A 20,819-nucleotide genomic window follows, 5' to 3' on the forward strand; every position below is an offset into this window, starting at 1 on the left:
TGAGTTCATCATTAACCATTTGTTTGGTACTGTGTAGAAGTCTTCTTAAGTAAAATGTTCACCCTACAAATGCAAACTAGCTTTCCAAATACTGCATCTTGGACTTGACCCAGCATTTGACTTTCCCAGAGCCAATGTTCACTACAACAGCTAATATGGTCAGCGACAAATAAATCTTCCCAACTGAAACCACGTACTTGTGGTTAACAGTTTAATCTTTTAGGAGTCTTTTGGCACTGTATTTAAACGATTCGGCCAAGATACACATGACCCATCACTTCAAAAAGATTTCTTCTCTTCTGCTGCTTCAGCAGCCAGCAAGCTGTAAACATGAACAATGAAAAGCATTTTGAACATCAGCATGGAAGACAAAAAGTAAGGTTTATTAAATCAAAGAACTTTGCTTTTGAAAGAAGCTTTCAATCACAAAACCCTCCTTTTCCTAATTGTTTTCCTTTGGGAAGCTATTATGGTTTCAGGGATGGAGGATAAAAGTAAGAGTTAGGAACTAGTCGTTCTAATGCTGATTCAGCTTTTGATTTCTCGGAGTGACCTTATATGAGCCCCTTCCTTAATATCTCTCAATTTCATTGCTTCTAGAAATGTGAATAATCTTTACATGTCTCAGAAAGGTGTTTGGAGATCCAGATATGCCCCTCTCTTCATTGCTTGTGGTATTAAGAGAATTGGCATTGCTTTGATCACTGATAATAAGAAATGAACCATGCCAGGTTCAAGATGGACTTTCATTCCATCTCCTCACCACATTTTTATTAGAACAAGTAACAAAGAGCAAAATGATCTATTGTTCTCCATCTATCTATACCTGTATCAATCTAGAGATGTGACATATAGATAGATAAATAGGTAGATAGATAGCTCTTGCCTCCCTTTTTCTAGAAGTATCAATGTTGTACACTATAAGATTTAAATAGAAAAATGGATGAAAGAATGAAATTTCTTTAACACCCATGAATATTGCTTTCTTCAGAATTAGAATGATCTTAAATACCTGAAATTAGTGATGGAATAGTGTTTTGTTTTCTAATCAAGTTATTGAATAAGCCTCTGGAGTTTAGAAACTTTCTTTTCAATACAATATAGTTTTATTTTTCTGTGATCCTCCTCTATTTCTGATTTCATGTAGCTATTATTTTTCCTGAACCCAATGGTTCATTAAGTTCCTGCACTTACATAAATTCTTGGTATTTCTAATATTCCATTACAAACATTTTCAGGCTGTGCTAAAGAACAGGAGCATGCTTAGAGATAACTGACATGATTATGGAAACTCAAATTTGAGAAGCTGAGATTTCCCTTCTCCATAGGGAAGTGTGATTGTGAGAATAAAAAAGACAAAGCATGGATAATAGAATTCCTTAAAAGCACATTAATGATGTTACAGGTAAAAACAATGCTCTGGAAAAGATCAAAGAATAAAAATAAATCACTGAGGTTAGCCAGTTTATATAGATGGTATAGAGAAAAAGTAAAGATTAGAAAGACACCCATAGGTTTGTGTATTTTAGGAATTAGAAATATTTACATGTATTTTTGGACAGAAAGAACTAAAAATAATAGCAATAACAACAATAATAATGACAAGGAGCAGCATTTATATAGCACTTTAAGAGTTGCAAAAAATTTAGTAATAATAACCGATTTTTCCTCCCATCAATCCCAAGAGGTAAGTGCTATTATTTGGCCTACTTTGTAGATAAAAAAATTGAGACACGGGGGGCAGCTGGGTAGCTCAGTGGATTGAGAGCCAGGTCTAGAGACGGGAGGTCCTAGGTTCAAATCCGGCCTCAGACACTTCCCAGCTGTGTGACCCTGGGCAAGTCACTTGACCCCCATTGCCTACCCTTACCACTCTTCCACCTATAAGTCATTACACAGAACTTAAGGGTTTAAAATAAAAATAAAAAAAGCAAAAAAAAAGTTGAGACACAATAAGTTAAGTTAATTGTCCAGGACTGCATTGTTAGAAAAGTATCTGAGGCACGATATGAACCTGGGTATTCCTTATTTCAGAAGCAGCATCCTCTATTGTGCCAGAAAACAGTGAAAATCATGAAATAGTCAGTGAGGGTAAAAGGATTATAGAGAATACAAAGAATTTTTGTTAGATCTAGAGAGAATGTGAGAGATAATATAGTGGAAGGGCATCATTTTACCACTGAAGAAACAGACACAGAACAATTCAATGACTTGGCCAAGATAACACACTGGAGAAGAGTCAGAAACATTACCCAAACTTAGTGTTTAGCACAATGTCTTGCATGTAACAGATGCTTAAAAATCTTTAGTGAATTGAATTGAAATTCACATCTTTGATTTCTAAAGGCAAATTGCTATCATCAAATATATTATGATGCCAGTTATAAAAAGGTGCCCTGTTAGGAATTAAGAACTAATTAGCATGAAGCAAATAAAATAGTCACTACATTCCTGTATTTGAGTCTCTACCACGGTCTCCTTCCCAAATAACTTTCCTCATGTTGCTTTGGTTAAATAATGGTGACTCTCCCTTTTTCTGGCAGAAACCTAAATCCAATGTGGTTTTACTTATATGGCCTTGGATAAGTACTTCAGCATTGTGTTCCTGTGCAGGTAATTTCCTCTATGTAACACAGAATTCCATATAAAGTAGATTAAATTGTTGGTAGTTGTTTTGGAGACAATATGTACTCATTATTCCTGTCGTTGCTTTTGTAGATTTTTGTTTCAAATAACAATTGCATGTGACTTCTAATTACCACTATGGGCAACAAACAATTCAGCATGTTTCTCAGCTGTGTAGCTGAATTTTGGTTGTGCTTTACATACAGTGGTGGAGAGATAGCCATACCTTATAGTCAAAACAACCTTTAGAAAGATTATAATGAAGATTCCATCCCAGTCACCACATACTAGAGATCTTTAGCTGGAAGGGATCCCAGAAGTGGCATAATTCTCCTAATAATAAAAATGTATAGTAACACTTAGAGTGCCCTTTTTTCACAGAGCACAAAGAAAAACTACCCTAGAATACAAGTATTCTGTGAATCTATACACACTTAAAAATATAAAGTAAAGCCTTCAAGCTCTAATGATGCTGTTACTTTTATCAGTAGGAGGATTCCATTATTTCAAAGCAAAGGCACTGGACTGATGAAATATCACAGTAAACCAAAGAACAATGGGATATTAGTAGCTTCCCTTATTTGGGCTTCTCTCTATATATAATATGAGTGCATGTATCCTATACGTACAATTTGGAGCTAAGACAATGATGGTGATATCTGAGGGTGTAAGTAGATTAGAAGAGCTAAGGCATAAATGAAGAAAGAAACAGTGAGAATAGCAAAAGGCTATGAGATCTTATACATTCTCCTCCCCTGGTTGTTGAGAAAGACTAGAAGACCCAATCCAATAATCCTTTTGAAAAAAAAAATCAGACTGCCTGTCCCACTTGCCAATGGCAAAGCCACATTTAAATGGGTACACTGGAAAAACACTAGGGATTTAGGACCAAAGATATAATCTGTCTGCAGCATGTGTACTGCCTAGGGATAAAACAATACCAGTACATCCAGTTCCTGTAACCACATTAATAGATTGAAATGACCCAGGGGAAAGTTTTGTTAATGAATAGATGAGTCTTGTGGCACAATTTTACCATTTTCCCATGTGAGAGAATGAGAAGGGAAATGGAAATGAGATTTCAGGTTTTTGAAAACTGGAATTGTTGGGGGTCAGGGAGCAGGGATCATTTTGGATGGAGGATGAAAGTATTGCTGCCTCATCTAAGGTGGCAGATTTTCTTTGTTGGGAGTGTGACTCATTTATATTTGATTTATTCATGTCTAACACTCAGATTAAAGTTTTAGACAATAGATCTTTGAGTTAGAAATGAGGTACATAGGCAGTGCCATAACAAAAGACAGTTTTCTTTATTAGAGAGATGTGGGCAAAGGGGGCACGAGCAATAATCAATTTATTTATTTAGGAAGACCAATGATTCCTACATAAAGTAAAATCTAAGACATTCCTCACATTCCAAAATAACTGCTATTTGAGGGGACCAATATTTATGTAGATTTGAGATCACACAGAAAATAGAATGAGGCAATATGGTTTTATAGTGGGCTAACACTAGAAATATGGAAAACTCTATGATCGATTGAGGGGTTTTTACATTAATCATTAATCATAAGCCAGCAGATCAAGTGGAGACAAGACCTCCTGGGTTCAAATCTGTCCTCGGACACATCCTAGCTGTGAGACTCTGGACAAATCACTTAACCCCAATTTCCTGGCCTTACTGCTTTTCTGCTTTGGAATCAATATTTAATTTTGATTCTGAGACAGAAAAGCAAGTGTTTTCTAAAAATCATTAATTGTAGCCCAGACAAGAGATATTCACATTAATTATAGCTGGTTGAGGGACATATTCTATAATCATAACTGCTCTATCAGTAAGATTTAGGTACATTCTTTCCAGGTTATCAACTGCAAGATTTGTCTGCGGCCTCCTGCCACTTCAGCAGTGGTTTAGTCAGCAACATCTCAGAGACTTCTATAGGTCAGAAGACCTTAGTGTTTGATCAATAGTATCCTAGGAATTAAGTAATTTGTGGATGAAAGGTAAGTCACTTAGGAAATGATTCATAGAGATGAGGGAAATTGTGCTATAATAACAAGCTGGAAGTAATATGACATAAGATATAATCATCTGATTGTGTCTTATAATCTATATTATTTTGCCTTATACTTTATCATCTAAAGCGGTGATTGCAAACCTATGACACATGGCAGCATGAGGCCATATACAGAGAAGTATGCGGTCACATGCTGAGGATGAAACATTTGCTGTAGTATAGTGTAGACACTCTATGCATTATAGATGACAATACTTCTACCTATATTAATTTACCTATTTTGGTTTATTAAATACAGTTATATATTACAATTATACATTTTTGTTATTTAAACTATAAATATTGTGAAATTATGATGTTTTTTTCCTCAGTGACACACCACCTGAGTTATGCTCAGTTTTTTGGTGAATTTTGACACACCAAGCTCAAAAGGTTGCCCATCACTGATCTATAGTAACATAGTAATAACAACAATATATCTATCAATCTAATATACACCTATCTCCTATCAGTATTGATTCTTATCTAAAACAATCACTGATCTCCTAAAATCAACATGAACTGAGTAAATGCTGATTAAATTAGACTAGTTGTATGAAGTTTTCTTTCATAGGGACAAAAGACAAGATCTGAACAGATAATCCACAAATAAAAAAAAATCATTGGACCAACAAAAATTGTGTTATATCTTTAAAGGTGAGGGATTAAAAGGAATAAGGAAGCCAACTGTGTTGGAGCCTAAAGGTTGATGGTCATTCCTGAATGTCCATTGTTGTTAAATGGAACATATAGGGAGTGATGTAGAGGGAGATGTTGTTGACAGTATCAGTTTTAATATTGAATAGGCTTCTGCATTAATTGTACAAAAAATTACTTAGTTTCAGTCAAGAGATTTAGTATCTTTTAATCTCTCCCCATCTGTGACATAATAGGTTCTACTTAGTTTTAAATGAGACATCTTGTATCTTTCAAAGATGTTCTTGTACACTAGGTTTCAGTTGCCAATTCAATTTATCCCATGAAATAACTGTTATAAAACCACAATTCTAATGTTTGTAATGTGTTTTATGTGAGTCAAAACAGAAAGTTTCTGTAAACCATCTCTTATCAAACTGGGATCTTAAGGCCAATAAAAATCCCAACAACCATTACCATGTCCCTCACCATTCCTCTCTATCCCTACATCCCTATTCCAAGGACTATTAAACTCCCTGCCTTCCTCTAAGGAATATTCTGTGAGTATGTGTGTGTGTGTGTGTGTGTATACATATACATATACATATACATATACATATACATGTACATATACATACATATATATGTATATATATATATATATATATATATATATATATATATATGGAGAGAGAGACAGAGAGAGAGAGAGAGAAGTGGTTTACAAAGAAAGAGGAGATAAAAGAGATGCTAAAATTGGTGAAAATTGCCTCAGAGATAGATAGGAAGGCATATTCTCTCTCTCTCCTTAGAGAGTGGCAATGGACTCAAGGCTCAAAATGAGATTACATTTTTCGCCATGGCCAATACTTTGCTTTACTATGCTTATGTATTACCAAATAATGATTTTGGTTTTTCTTTTTTTGGAGGATGAAGACAATGAGAGTTAACATTTAAGAAAGAAAGAAAACAGCCTCCCTTGTCGGGAGCTATTAAGAGAAATTAGAATCTCAAGTAAATATTTTTATCTGGACCCCCTCAAAAGTTCAATACAGGGGCAGCTGGGTAGCTCAGTGGAGTGAGAGTCAGGCCTAGAGACAGGAGGTCCTAGGTTCAAACCCGGCCTCAGCCACTTCCCAGCTGTGTGACCCTGGGCAAGTCACTTGACCCCCATTGCCCACCCTTACCAATCTTCCACCTATGAAGACAATACACCGAAGTACAAGGGTTTAAAAAAAAAAAAGTTCAATACAGACCAGCAGAGCCATGCATTGGTCTTTCCGCCCTATCTAAATACGGGACGAGACAGGTGTGGGATATCTAAGATAAAAATCTGAGATTCCTCTTTTGATTCCTTTCATAATTCTCACCTTCCTTCAAAATGCATTATAATCTTATTGAAAAAGCTTTGGGCTCTCAGCACTCCAGCAGGAGGGGGGCTAACTCTGTTCCCCTTTACCCGAGAATACAGATGGCTGGTACGACCAAGGCTGAACCCTTGGCAGGGCATTTTGCCCAGAATTAAAAGTAAAATAATGAGGCTCAAAAAAATTTGTTTAATACCATCAAGGCCGAGAAACTGACAGGGCTTTCCGACCTAACGGAGATGTCCCAGGCTCCACTTAAAGATAACACATGTAGTTGATAGTTTAGCATAGGTTTTTGTCTATGCCTGGAGGCTTCTAAGGCTTTTGTTTTGACTATAATAAAAATCTTGCTCTCTGTAACTGTGGGAAATTTTCTTGGGCTTTTGGGGGAAGGGGATCTTTAATTTCCTTTATAATAAAGTGGCTACTTCAGTATTGCTTGAAGTACAATGAGCTAATAAGCTGTGCTTCCAATCTGTTTCATTCTTTGCATCCTATGACCACCCAGGCCACTCAGATTAGTCTCTGGTTATAGAGTAGTGATCTCTATACTCCCTGAGGCATTCATTTAAATGCACAGAAGAAAACTAAAGGAAGTTAAGAAGGAAACAGATAAAAAGAACAATTTCTAAAGAGACATACAGAATTTATTATATATTTTTTAAAAAGAAAAAAAAAGTTGTACTTAAAAAGAGATTCATGTTTTATAGATGATCCTCTTTTACTGTTCTACTTAGCACATGGAAAAGCTCTTTTTTCTGGTGTTTACATTCATAATTTTAAAAAGAAATTAAAAAACATCCTCATATTAGACATTTAAATTATATATATATAAATATATATAAACATTACTTAATGTAATAGAAAAAGCAATACACTAGGAAACCTAGTTCCAATTCCAACTCTGCCACAAGCTAGTTGTATGAACTCGGATAAATCTTTTAATTTCCCTAAGCTCATTTTCTTTATCTTTAATAGAATTGGACAAGATGATAGCCAAAGTCCTTTTCACCTATAAAATTTATAAATGTTATAAATGTATAATTTTGGCCTTCATAACAATTTCATGCCTTAGATTGCAATCCATCAGGGAAACCCAATTGAGACTGTAATGAGGGAATAACAGAAATGGGTTGCAAACAGGTAGAAGTTTGCAAAGAGAGAAGTGTGCTGGATCAGACCATGTGCTGTGGAACTGGTGATGCAAATTCTGGAACCTGGAGAACAGATAAAGGTAGACATCAGCAGTTGCTGAGGGGCTTTTTGGACTTCCTGTTGGGAAAATGGCCTGAAGTTAAAACTTCCTGCTCTCTTCCTCTGTGAGCTGAAGAGGTTTGGTTTGTTCCTATCCCCTGGAGCCAAAGCTACCTCTGTCCTTCTTGGAGAAATCCTTCAGTCATCTATATCCAAAAATGCCTTCTGAGAGAGTGTTCCCAGTTGATTTGAAGATCTGTGCTAGCAAGCCAGTATACTTGTCTGTGGTGGGAAGGCCTGAAGCCATCTTAGGCCTAACTCTGCTACATTTCCTAGTGTATTGCTTTTTCAATATGCTTTGTAGGCCAACATAGTAAAGCTTTTGGTATTTTTGAGCTAAATTTTCACGATCACATTAAACACTTTAGTTACCAAAAATTACCATTTTCTGGAATGATACAGGTGAACATAAGATGTACATAGGAACAAGGTTTAAGGCCAAAGAAAATGAAGCTAGTTATAACTAAAAGTTTGTCCAGCTGCTATAGATTATTTTTTTAAATTGTGATCCATTAAACTTCATTTCTGTTCTGTATCCAAAGCAAAGTTTAACCATTGATATATTCATGTACCTTAGTGATAAATGCCAAAGGAAGTGGCTGTTGCTACTATTCTTATTTGCTTATAATTTATCATCATCTTAGACATGGGCAGTGAGATTTCATATCTTTAAAAAGGAAACAGAGATATAATCTGATGTTTGTTTAAATGACTTAGATAATTTAACCAGAGTTTATAAATATTTGAGGAGAGGAATGCTAAAAACCAAAGAGAAAAAAATATTTTTCTCACTTTCTGATAAACCCCATAGGAACTCTAAATGGACCACAATTGTTTGCTCTGGCTCTTAGAATAGTTCTGGCATGATGACAGGCATAAAAGCCAGGTGGTATACCTCCTGGATTCACCTAATGTCTTTATTTCAACTAGAGCAGTGTTTCAATGGTTGAAAAAACAGTACAGAGTCTAACAAAATGCCAACCACCTTCAAATTTCCATGTTGACTTGATTGAGCTCTGTGGCTTTTCATTATCATGTCAGTTTACAATTTCATCATTGTGATCATGTCTTGAAATTTTCCAATAACCTGCAGCCTAGATTCTCTCTAAAGCAGTTCTTGCTTATCTTTTCACTCCACTGGTGGTGTTTCTAGTGCCAATCTCCATTAAACAAAACATGGATGTCAGTATCTGTGTTGTGTTTTTTATTTTAAAATAATTTTAACATTCATTTTAAGTTCCAAATTTTCTCTCCCATACCTTTTGAGAAAGTAAGAAATATATCCATTATGCATGTGAAGTAATGAAAAATATATTTTCATATTAATTATGCTTGTTTTTAAAAAAAAAAACAAGAAAACTTGAGTGAAAAAAATATCTTTCAGTTAGCACTCAAGAGTCCATCTGTTTTGCCTCTAGAGAGAGACAGCATATTTTGCAATGAGTTTTTTTAGAATTATCTTAGATCATTACATTGATTGAGGTAGCTAAATCTTTCATAGTTGATTATCATTACCATATTGCAGTTATTATGTACAATGTTCTGATTCAGCTCACTTCAATTTGCATCAGTTCATATAAGTCTTCCCAGGTTTTTCTGAAATCAACAGGTACTACAACTTGTTTAACCATTCCCCAATTGTTGGGCATCCCCTCAATTTCCAATCCTTTGCAACCACAAAAAGAGCTACTATAAATATTTTTGTACTCAGAGTACCTCTTCCTTTTTCTTTGATCTCTCTGATCTCTTTGGGATATGTAAGGGGGAAAAAGAGGTTTTATGGGTTCAGCAGTCTGTTGATTCTGATTCATCACCCATTCTAACACACATGGGTTACTGACCTCCCAGAATTAGAGGTGTTCTCACTTTTGGTGATTAAATCTAAAGATGGGCGGTGTAGACTTAATCTAATTATCACAGATACAGACCTGATAATGTCATTACTGGGTAAAAGGGTACATGCAGATTTATAACCCTTTGGACCTAGTTCCAAAATATTTTCCAGAAATTGTTGTCATTTCTATGAATCACTTCCTTAGGGATTTTTCCTTTTGCCTGCAAATTCCTTTCTCCTGGGATACTTTTGGTCAAACACTAGGGTCTTATTAACTAGGGAAAGCCCTGAGATATAGCTAACTAAACCACTGCTTAGCTGTCAGGAGGCACTGACAATACATTACTGTACCTATTTTTCTACATAGGATTTGTCATTTCCATTTTTTATCATCTTAGTCTGATAGATGGGAGGTGGTGTCAGGGATGGTTTAATGTGCATTTCTCAAATTATTAGTAATTTGGGGCATATTCATGTTAGTATTATTATTTCATATTAGTACTATTAGTAGTTTTAATTTCTTCTATAGGAAACTGCCTGTTCATATCCTTTAATGATTTATCAGTTGAAGAATGGCTGATAAGGTCCTTATCAGAGAAAAATATTATAAACCTGCCCCACCACCCAGTTTCCTAATATCCTCATTTTGGTCACATTTATTTTGTTTGTGCCAAAAACTTTTAAATTTTATTTATTAAAAATGATCCATTTTATTTTCTGTGATCTCATGTTTGGTCATAATTTTTTCCCTTATCCATGGTTCTGACAGGTAATTTTTTTCTATGTTCCCCTATTTGTTAATATGATATCAGCCTTTATGTCTAAATCATATACCATTTTGACCTCTTGGCATAACATGCGAGATGTAAGCCTGTCCCTAATTTCTGCTATACTACTTTCCAGTTTTCCCAAAAGTTTTTGTTGAATTCTAAACTCTTCCCCCCAAATCTTGGATCTTTGGATGTATCACACATTAGTTTACTATGGTCATTCACTTCTACGTATTATGTATCTAATCTATTCCACTGATCAATCACTCTACTTCTTATCCAGTAACAGATTGTTTTGATAATACCTGCTTTATAGTATGTATTATTTGAAATTGGAACTACTAAAAGAGCTTCCTTCACTGTTTTCCCCATTGATTCACTTCATATTTTAACATTCTTCCAGAAGAATTAGATATGTTTTCCAGCGCTATAAAGTAATTTTTTGGTAGTTTGATTGACCTGGCACTGAATAAGTAAATTAATTTAGATAGAACTGATATTTTTACTCTATTGGTTCAGCCAACCTTAAAATTTCTCTAATCTGTACTTGTGTGAAGTGATTTGTAATTGTGTTCATATAGTTCCTGGGTGTGTCTTGACAGGCAGACACCTAAGTATGTTATACTTTCTGCAGTTATTCTAAATAGAATTTCTTTTTCTATCTCTTCTTGCTGGTAATATATAGAAAGGATGATAATTTATATGGATTTATTTTCTATCTTACAATTTTGCTAAAATTTGTTAATTTTTTAAATTAGATATTTAGTTGATTTTCCAAGGTTCTCTAAAATACCATATCATTTGCAAAGAGGGGCAGTTTTGTTTCCTCATTGTCTGTTCTTATCCCTTCTATTTCTTTTTCTTTCCTTATTACTATATATATATATATATATGTTCACTACTAATATTATTTAAAAGTATTATAGTTTAGGGGCAGCTGGGTAGCTCAGTGGTTTGAGAGTCAGGCCTAGAGACGGGAGGTCCTAGGTTCAAATTTGACCTCAGACACTTCCCAGCTGTGTGACCCTGGGCAAGTCACTTGACCCCCATTGCCTACCCTTACCACTCTTCTGCCTTGGAGCCAATACACAGTATTGACTTCAAGACGGAAGGTAAGGGTTATAAAAAAAAAAGTATTATAGTTTATTCTTATTATGAGCAATCCTTGTTGTTCATTTAGACACTACTGATTATTTTTTGAAAAAATCTTCATTTATGTTTATTTTATTCATGCTTTATAGAGCTTTTAATAGGAATTATATATTTTCTCTAAGATTTATCTTGTATATTTTAATATAATCATATGAATTTGTTTCTATTATTGACACAATTAGGGTTATAATTTTCCTAATATTGAACCAGCCCTAAATTCTTGATATAAATCCAAACAATAATGTATGAGTGTTTTGTGAAATATTTCTGTAATCTCCTTTCTAGTACTTATTTAGAATTTCTGCTTCAAATTTAGGGAAATTGTTCTATAGCTTGCTTTCTATATTTTTATTCTCCCTGGTGTAGCTATTAAAATCATACTTCTATCATTGAAGCTTTCTTTAGGTTTTTAAAAATAGTTTACATAGTATTAGAATTATTTTTTAATGTGTGGAGGAATTTGCTTTTAAAACCATCCTGCCTAGGGAATTTTTTTCTTAGGGAGCTCATTTATGGCTTAATTGCTTTCTTTTTGTTAAGGTTATTTAATTTTTCTATTTTCTCTTCATCCAGGTAATATATATTTTTGTGAATACTCATTCTTTTCATTTTGTTCAGCAGTTTTATTGATTTACAATTTAATTTCATATTCATTAGTTTTGCATTTATCCATTTAGCCTTTCCATTTATGATATGGATAATTTATATTTCTTCTTTCTTTTTAAAAATCAAATTAACCAATATTTGATCTATTTTTTCATTTGAAAAACAGTTCCTAGTTTTATTTTTAGTTCAACTGTGTTATTTTTTTACTTTAAATTTAACTAATCTTTTCTTTCATTTTCAGGATATTTATTATAGTGTGTAATGGGGATAATTTGAGGAAAGGTGTGTGGGATAAGGGAATTTTGGAAGGAGGTTGTCAGAGACTTGCTAAGTGAGTAATCTAGGTTACAGGTAGGCTGGGATTAAAGAGATTCGGGATATAATATGACTGAAGTCAGGAGTATAACACAGAATGGAAACAGAGATCTTCAGGGAGAGGAGAAATTAAACTAAACAGACAAAACAGCAGGCTTTACAGACTGGGACTTAGACTCAAACACAGGCTGAGGGAAATAGACTAAACTGAAATTAACAAACAGGGTTTAGTTAATTTCACAGGAAGGGACTTGTTTTGAAGTTACACCTTCCTTCAAGATGGATACCCCAGCTTCCTTTCAAGCCCAGAGTATGTTGGTTCTTTCCCTCTTCTTCCTTCTCTTAATAACTAATAGACAAATTATGCTAATAGGTCTGTTGAAACACAAAAGGGTTTATTATCTTTAAAGGATGATTTGTCAGGAAAGTGGATCAAAGGAAAGCCCTAACAGTTGTCTTAGGAACTTAAGGTGGGGGAAGGGAGGCAGAGATGAAGTCTGAGTAAGGACCAGCCTTTAACTCAACTTACAAAATAAGTGATGACTGACTAGTTTCTTTATATCTAATACTGTCAAATAACAATTAACCCTTCACAGATTTGAACTCCTCTCTAATTACTCTCCTTATTAACTCCACAGACATATAAGGTAAAGGAGGGAAGGTAGGAAATAATATTGGGAAGGAAGATATAAAGGGTTTATCCAAAATAACAATTTCTTAAATAAATATTTCAAAGCTAGGCTAAATTTCAATACTACAAATAGGTAAGGAAGCAGCTCAGTTGGTTAGACAACCTCTCTCCACGGGAGACCCAAACCAACTGTCTTTTCCTCAAGATTCCAAACCCCTAACTGCTTTTCATAACTCAGCCAAAGCTTGAAAAAAAACCTATATGAACCCCTCTCTCTATACTACAAGTGTTAAATTGGGATTTTTGTAATTTGTTCTTTTTCTAGTGTTTTTTTTTAGTTCCATGTTCAATTCATTCGTCTCCTTCATTCTCTCTTTTATTAATGTAAACATTTAAAGATATATTCCTCTAGGAATGGGTTTGTCTGTATCCCACAAATTTCAGTATATTTTTTATTTTCATCATTATCTTTAATAAAATATCATTTTTCTATGATTTGTTCTTTGATTCACTTGTTCTTTGGGTTTATATTACTTCTTTTCTCAATTTTTAATCTATGCTTCTAAGGACCTTTGTTGAATTAAATTTACTGACTGAAAAGAGTACATTTAATATTTTTGCTGTCCTTAATGTGTGAGTTTTTTAGTGTCCAAATATATTGTCAGTTTTTGTGAAGGTTCCAGGTAGAGCAGAGAAAAAGGTAGAGTCCTTTTTATTCCCATTTAGTTTTCTCTAGAGGTCTGGAATTTCTAACTTTTCTAAAAATTCTATTTATCTCCTTAACTTTTTAAATGTTTATATGTATTTAATTCTAAAAGAGAAAAATTGAGGTGTTTCATTACTGTAGCTTTACTATTTCCTCCTTTAATTCATTTAAATTTTCCTTTAGGAATTTGGATGCTATGCCATTTGGTTTAGTATTGATATGATTTCATTGTCCATGGTACATTTTTGGCAAAAAGTAGTTTCCCTGATTATCTCTTTTAAATACCTCTATTTTTTCTTTTGTTTTGTCTGAAAGTATAAATATTACCCTGCCTTTTAAACTTCAGCTGAAGCATAACAGATTCTGTTCCAGCCCCTTATTTTGATTCTCTGTTTCATTCTATTTCAAGCATGTTTCTTTTAAACAATATCTTGTAGGGTTCTGGTTTTTGACACATTCTGCTATGTGATTCTGTTTTACGGGGTGAGTTCATCCCATTAACATTTATATTTATGATTACTAACTGTGTTCAGTTCCATCTTATTTTTCCTTTTTGATCCTGTTCTTTATCTGTCCCTTTATTCTGTCCCTCCTCATAAGTGTTTTGCATTTAATAATAACATCCCATTTCCCACTCCCTTTTATTACCCCTGCCTTCTTGTCTTATTCCCCTCCTACTTCTCTATATGATATGATTGTGTACTCAAATGACTATGATTATCACTCCCTCTCTGAGATAATTCTGATGAGAGTAGGATTTAAACATGGACCATCAACTTACTCATCCTCCCCTACACAGTAATAGATTTTTCATGTCTAAAGAGGTAAGATAATTTATCCTGTTCTACCCCTCTCTTCCCTTTTATGTCACTGCAATTTTCTTTTTCAGCTTTTGATTTTTGTGGGAGGGGGCAGATAGTATATCATCATAATCAAATTACTCCACAACCTCTGTTTATGTGTACTCCTTCTAACTGCTCTAATAATGATAAAAATTTAAGAGTTACAAATATCATCTTTCCATATAGTAACATAAAAACATTGAACCTTATTGAATCTCCTAAAATTTTCTCTTTTTACCTTTTTTTTTTTTTTACCTTTTTATCTGTTTATCTTGAGCCTTGTATATGGACAACCAATTTTCAGTTTAGGTCTGGTCTTTTCATCAGGAATGCTTGGAAAGCTTCAATTTTATTAAATGACCATTTTCCCTATGAAAGAATATACTCAGTTTTGCTGAGTAGGCTATTCTTGGTTGTAAACCAAGTTCCTTGTCTTCCAGAGTATCATATTCCAAGCCTTCCAAACCCTTAATATAGAAACTGATAAGTCCTGTGTAATCATAACTGTGGTTCCATAATATTTGAATTATTTATTTCTTGCTGTTTGTACTATTTTCTCCTTGACCAGGGAGCTCTGGAATATGGTTATATATGGATGTTGCAATTTGGGAATTTATTTCAGAAGGTGATTGGTAGATTCTTTCAATTTATATTTAACCTTCTTGTTCAAGAATTTGGGGGAGGGAGGAAGGAGGTGAGTAGCTTAGTGGATTGAGCGCCAGGCCTAGAGATGGGAGGCCCTAGGTTCAAATCTGGCCTCAGACTCTCTGGCTATGTGACCTTGGGTAAGTCACTTAACACCCATGGCCTAACTGTTACCATTCTTCTGCCTTAGAACCAATACATAATATTGTTATAATGGTTCAAAAGCAGAAGGTAAGGGTTTTTTTTAGAAAAAGGAATATCAGGGCAATTTTCTTTGATAATTTCATGTAATATGATGTCTAGGCTTTTTTTAATCATGGCTTTCAGATAATCCAAGTATTTGTAAACTGTTTCTTTTGGAACTATTTTACAGATCAGTTATTTTTTTCACTGAGATATTTCAGATTTTCTTTTTTTTATTCTTTTGATTTTGTTTTATTGTGTCTTGATGTTTCATGAAATCATGAGTTTCTACTTGCCTAATTCTAATTTTTAGAAAATTATTTTCTTCAAAGGATTTTTGTGCCACTTTTGCTATTTGGTCATTTTTAAGGTATTATTTTTTCTTGCATCACTGTCATTTTTCTTCTCCATTTTTCTTCTACCTCTCTTATTTGAGTTTTTGAAATCCTTTTTGAGCTTTTCCAGAGCCTGACTTCAATTCACATTTTTCTTTGAAAGTTTGCATGTAACTGCTTTGATATCAATATCCCCTTCTAAATCTGAGTTTTTCTCTTTTCTCTGTAATAATTTTCTGTATTAGGTGTTTTTTTAGATATATGTTCATTTTTTTCAGCCTTTTTCTTGACTTTTCATTTTATTTTCAAAGTGGTCTCTGTTCTTAGGGTAGAGAGGACACTTTTTAAAATTTCAGTTTTTCCTTATTTCTAAACTCAGATCTAGTTCTGGCTTTTGGGAAGTTTAAGATCTAAGGAAGTCTGATGCTCTGTACACTGGGGGCTTTGAAAACCACATCCCAGTGCTAATTCATTCTCCTGACCTGCTTAGAGGACTCATAGCATTGTGACCTACTTTGTTCTGGGGTTTAGGGCCTCACCTCAGACTTGGGCAGGGGCTGCACATCTCACACTGGGCTTACACTGGCTACATGAACTATAAACTACCATGTATTGGGCTTGCCTTAAAGTTTGAAACTTCAAGAGTTGGCTAAAGCAGGATCTCAAGGTCTTTAAGAAGTTGTTGGCCTAAGTTCATAGCCTGGAGGAGTTGGCTTGGATTGGGGTGGGTTTGGGGGCTTTTACTTTTTTTAAAAAAAGGCTTAAATGGGTAACTGAAGAACAAGCTGGAATTTCATTCTGAAATTTACTTTAAGGAAATGGATGGGTCTACACTCTTCTGCAACACACACACATTCAAAAAAAATCCTTCAAGTATTGCCTTGTGCTTTTAAAATCTGACTTTTTATGACAAAATGTAATATAAATATCTTTGAGAAAAACAACTTTTCATTTTTTTCACGTTTTTGTGAAATCCTCTTTTAGTTGTGCATTCTGGGAAAATGGTGAAATAGGACAGAAGATTACCTCGTCCTTCAAATTCCCCACAAATTCCCAGAAATGTTTTAAAATACTGCCTCTGAGTAAGCATTAAAGCAACAAGAGTGGTTAAAAGTTGGGAAGAAATAATTGTCTAACTTGAGAAAACTTGAAAAGAAGGCTCTAGATGACTGTCTACTGACCAAATAAACAAACACCAAAGCCTAGAGGTAGCTGTCAAGGTCTTAGCCTCAGCTTTGAAACCACCTCAATCAGCTCTCTGCTTGGGCAGCTGACTGAGAGGAAACTATAGGACCTAAAGATGATGCCTAAATACTATATTAAACTATGGCTACAGAAGAGGAGAAGTGAATACACAAGTGAGTGAACCCTGGGAAAATGAAGTTCCTAATTAATTGATGCTCCCGGACAGAGGGTAAAAGTTACAGCTTCTAAAGAAACCAGATTGAGTAAGAGTGTTGAACGTGATAGATTTTCTGGGGACACTGCAATATAGAAGTTTAAAGAACCAAGAGTTCAAAGAGCCCCAAAGAGGTCAGGAAATAAGAACAACAACAAAAATTAAATTCTGAGGCATTAACTCATACATCCAGGGAAAAGAAACTAATAGTTGAACAAAACTGACAATTAAGAAATAGGCCAGCAAAAATTAAATTTTTTTAAAAAAATGGGTAAGCAAAAGAGAAATAAGCCAAACACAGATTACTTCTTAGGAAATAAAAAACATCAGAGTTCCTATTCAGAAAAAAAGTGAAATTAAAGCATTCACCTTTAAAACATTTAAGAAAATGGAAAATTGAGCACAAGTCCCCCCCCAAAAGTTCTTGGAAGGGCCTAAAAATATTTTTAAAACTAAATGATGACTAGAGAAATGCGAAACAAAACAACTCTGAGATAGCACCTCACACCCAACAGACTGCCTAAAATGACAAAAGTTGAAGGAGATGAGGAAAAATGGGAACATTAATATACTATTGGTAGATCCATCCATTTTTATAGCAATTTTGAATCATTCTCAGAGTTATAAAACTGTGTATACTCTCAGAGCCAGCAATATCATTCCAAGGAAATTAGGGGAAACAGAAGAGAACTCATATATCTAAAATATTTATTGCAGTTCTCTTTGAGATAGAGATTAAGAAATTAAGGGAATTCCCATCAATTAGGGAACAGCTAAATAAATTGTGATATTTATGATGGAATACTACTGTGACATAATAATGATCAGTCTGATTTTTTTAAAACTTGGAAAAAACTACATGAATGGTGAAATGAATAGAACCAGGAGAATATTATATATAGTCACAGAATTAATGCTGGAAAAAATAAACTATGAACAGAAAGTGAAACATAAAAGATTTAATTTATAAGTACATGCTGATCTCCCTGAGATTATCTTCTGTGATGTTGGGAGGATGAGAAAGGGATGGGACACTTCTGGATGGGGTTTATTACATAGATATAAAGAAAAATGAAATAAAAATATAGGCTATCCGTGATTTTGTTTGTGTACTCTCTATTTCCTTTGTACATGGAAACATTGTTTCATTTGATTTTGAAAAATTTGGAATTAAAAAAAGCAAAAACTAAATGAGAGAGGTTAATGAAAATTAGAAAAATATAAAAATGTTAGAAAATGTAGAAAGTTATAAAAGAAATATCAACCAATTAGAAAAAGAAATTCACAGAAGAAAATAGTCCATTAAAATTAGAAGTGATCAAGAGAAAATTGGTAACTTTTTAAGACAACAAAATATAATAAAACTAAACCATAAAATGGGAAATGGAAGAAGATAAGAACCATCTTATTACAAAAGCAACTGAAGTGGAAAGCAGATTGAAAAGAGATAATATAAGATTTTTTTTTTTACTATCTGAAAGTTATAATTAAAAAAGAATTTACACACTATCCTTCAAGAAATTAGTAAAGAGAATTTTGTGAAGTTTTGGAAGCAGATGTATGAGGGTGAGTTTTGATGGTGTGGGAGGGGTTTTTCAGGACTCCCCACCTGATAGTATTTAGTGGGCCAGATCAGCTAATCACTCACCCCCACCCCTGGGAAGACCTATGAGGGAATAAACTCAAAGAGGTTCCCAATCTGGAAAAGCTATAGTGGGGATGTTGAAGGAAGGTGTTGGGGTTCTGTTGTGACCCTAATGGGTTCCTCCCCCCACCTAAGTTCAAGTAGCTTTGCCCTTCAAGATGGTGTTTGGAGTTAGTCTTCCCCTCAGCCACAAGATCAGTCTTCTTCCTCTCACAGTAACTGCTCCAGACTCTAAGTATCAAAACTATCAGAGGTTTATTAAAGGATAAATTAAATTCAGGTTACAGGGGAAAAAGGTATAGAGGAATTAAGGATGGTGGGAAGGCATGAACTTCACTATCAACCATGTCTTCTCTCCAAGAGAGCAGCTCTGGATTTCTTCTGAGGTTGGCCACAGTAGCTAACTCTCTTCCCTCTACAATCTCCTATCAAATATTTCTAAACTAATATAAGAGGGAAGTAACAGGATAAATTGATTCAAGCAGGAGCAGGGAAGGAGCCCCACCCTCCTCATTCAAGTTCACTTCTCCAGGAGTCCCGGCTCTCCAGCCAAATTGGAGAATTGCTGTTCAATGTCTTCCTTGTTGGTAAATGAAGATAGTAGAAATTGATGTTGGTAATTGTGATCTCCCAATATTCACTAATAAAAGGGGTACAAAGGAACCAGATTCACTCAAGAGCCTCCCAAAATCAAACCTCCCAACCGACAACCAACCCCTCTGGGTCCCAGTCAGGTCAGGAGTAAAGTGACAATTGAGAAAACTCCTCCTTCTTTCTGTGGCCCATCCTTTCACATTTTGAACAGGCAACATTCCATGGGCTGTTTCAGGGTCCATTCCAACTCCAGCTGCCTGCTCCCCTTTGCGAATTTCTGTCCACATTGTTACAAAGATAAAGTACAACCTGCAAACATTCTTCTGTCACCATCTATAAGAGATCCCCATAGGAAAATTCACAGAAACATTATAGCTAAATTTTATAACTCACAGGTCAGGTAAAGAAGAAAATATTACAAGTAACTAGAAAAATAATTTAAATACTATGGAGATACAATAAGAATAACACAACAAAGAGAGTAAGGGTAGGAGAAAAGGAAGGGATCATTAAAAGTGAGGAGGAAGAAAATAAAGGAGGGACTTAAGAAGGAGTGGGGATTAGGGAAGTGATGGTTAGAGGAAAAGTAGACTTCTGAGGAGGTATAAGATAAAAAGAGAACTGAAAAAGCAAAAAAAAAAAACAGAATGGAGGGAAATATAAAATTAATAATTATAACTTTCAATATAAATGGAATGTATTTAAACATAAAATGGAAATGGATGACAAAATAGATTCAAAATCAAAACCCAACAATATGCCATTTACAAGAATCACAATTAAAAATGTAAGAACCACATAGAGTAAAAATAGATATGGGATAGAATATATTATGCTTTAGCTGACAAAAAAGGCAGAAAAACAGAAATATTAAATGCATCCTTTTCAGATTCTAATGCAATGAATTTATATTCAATCAGAAACCAAAGGATCACAAAAAATTAATTAGAAACTAAATAACAATCCTAAAGAATGAGTTAAAGAACAAGTCATGAAGACGATAATTTTATTAAAGAAAATTGTAATAATGAGATAGCACATGAAAAAACTCATGGGATAAAGCAAAAGCAATAATCAGAAGAAAATGTAAATCTCCAGATATCTATATCAATAAAATAGAGAAAGAACAGATCAATGAATTGGATAAACATTTAAAAATTTAGAAAAAGAAGAAATTAAAAATTTCCAAATTAATGCTCATTTAAATATTCTAAAAACTAAAG

Source organism: Gracilinanus agilis, chromosome 1 (genome assembly GCF_016433145.1).
Source record: "Gracilinanus agilis isolate LMUSP501 chromosome 1, AgileGrace, whole genome shotgun sequence".
NCBI lineage: Eukaryota > Metazoa > Chordata > Mammalia > Didelphimorphia > Didelphidae > Gracilinanus > Gracilinanus agilis.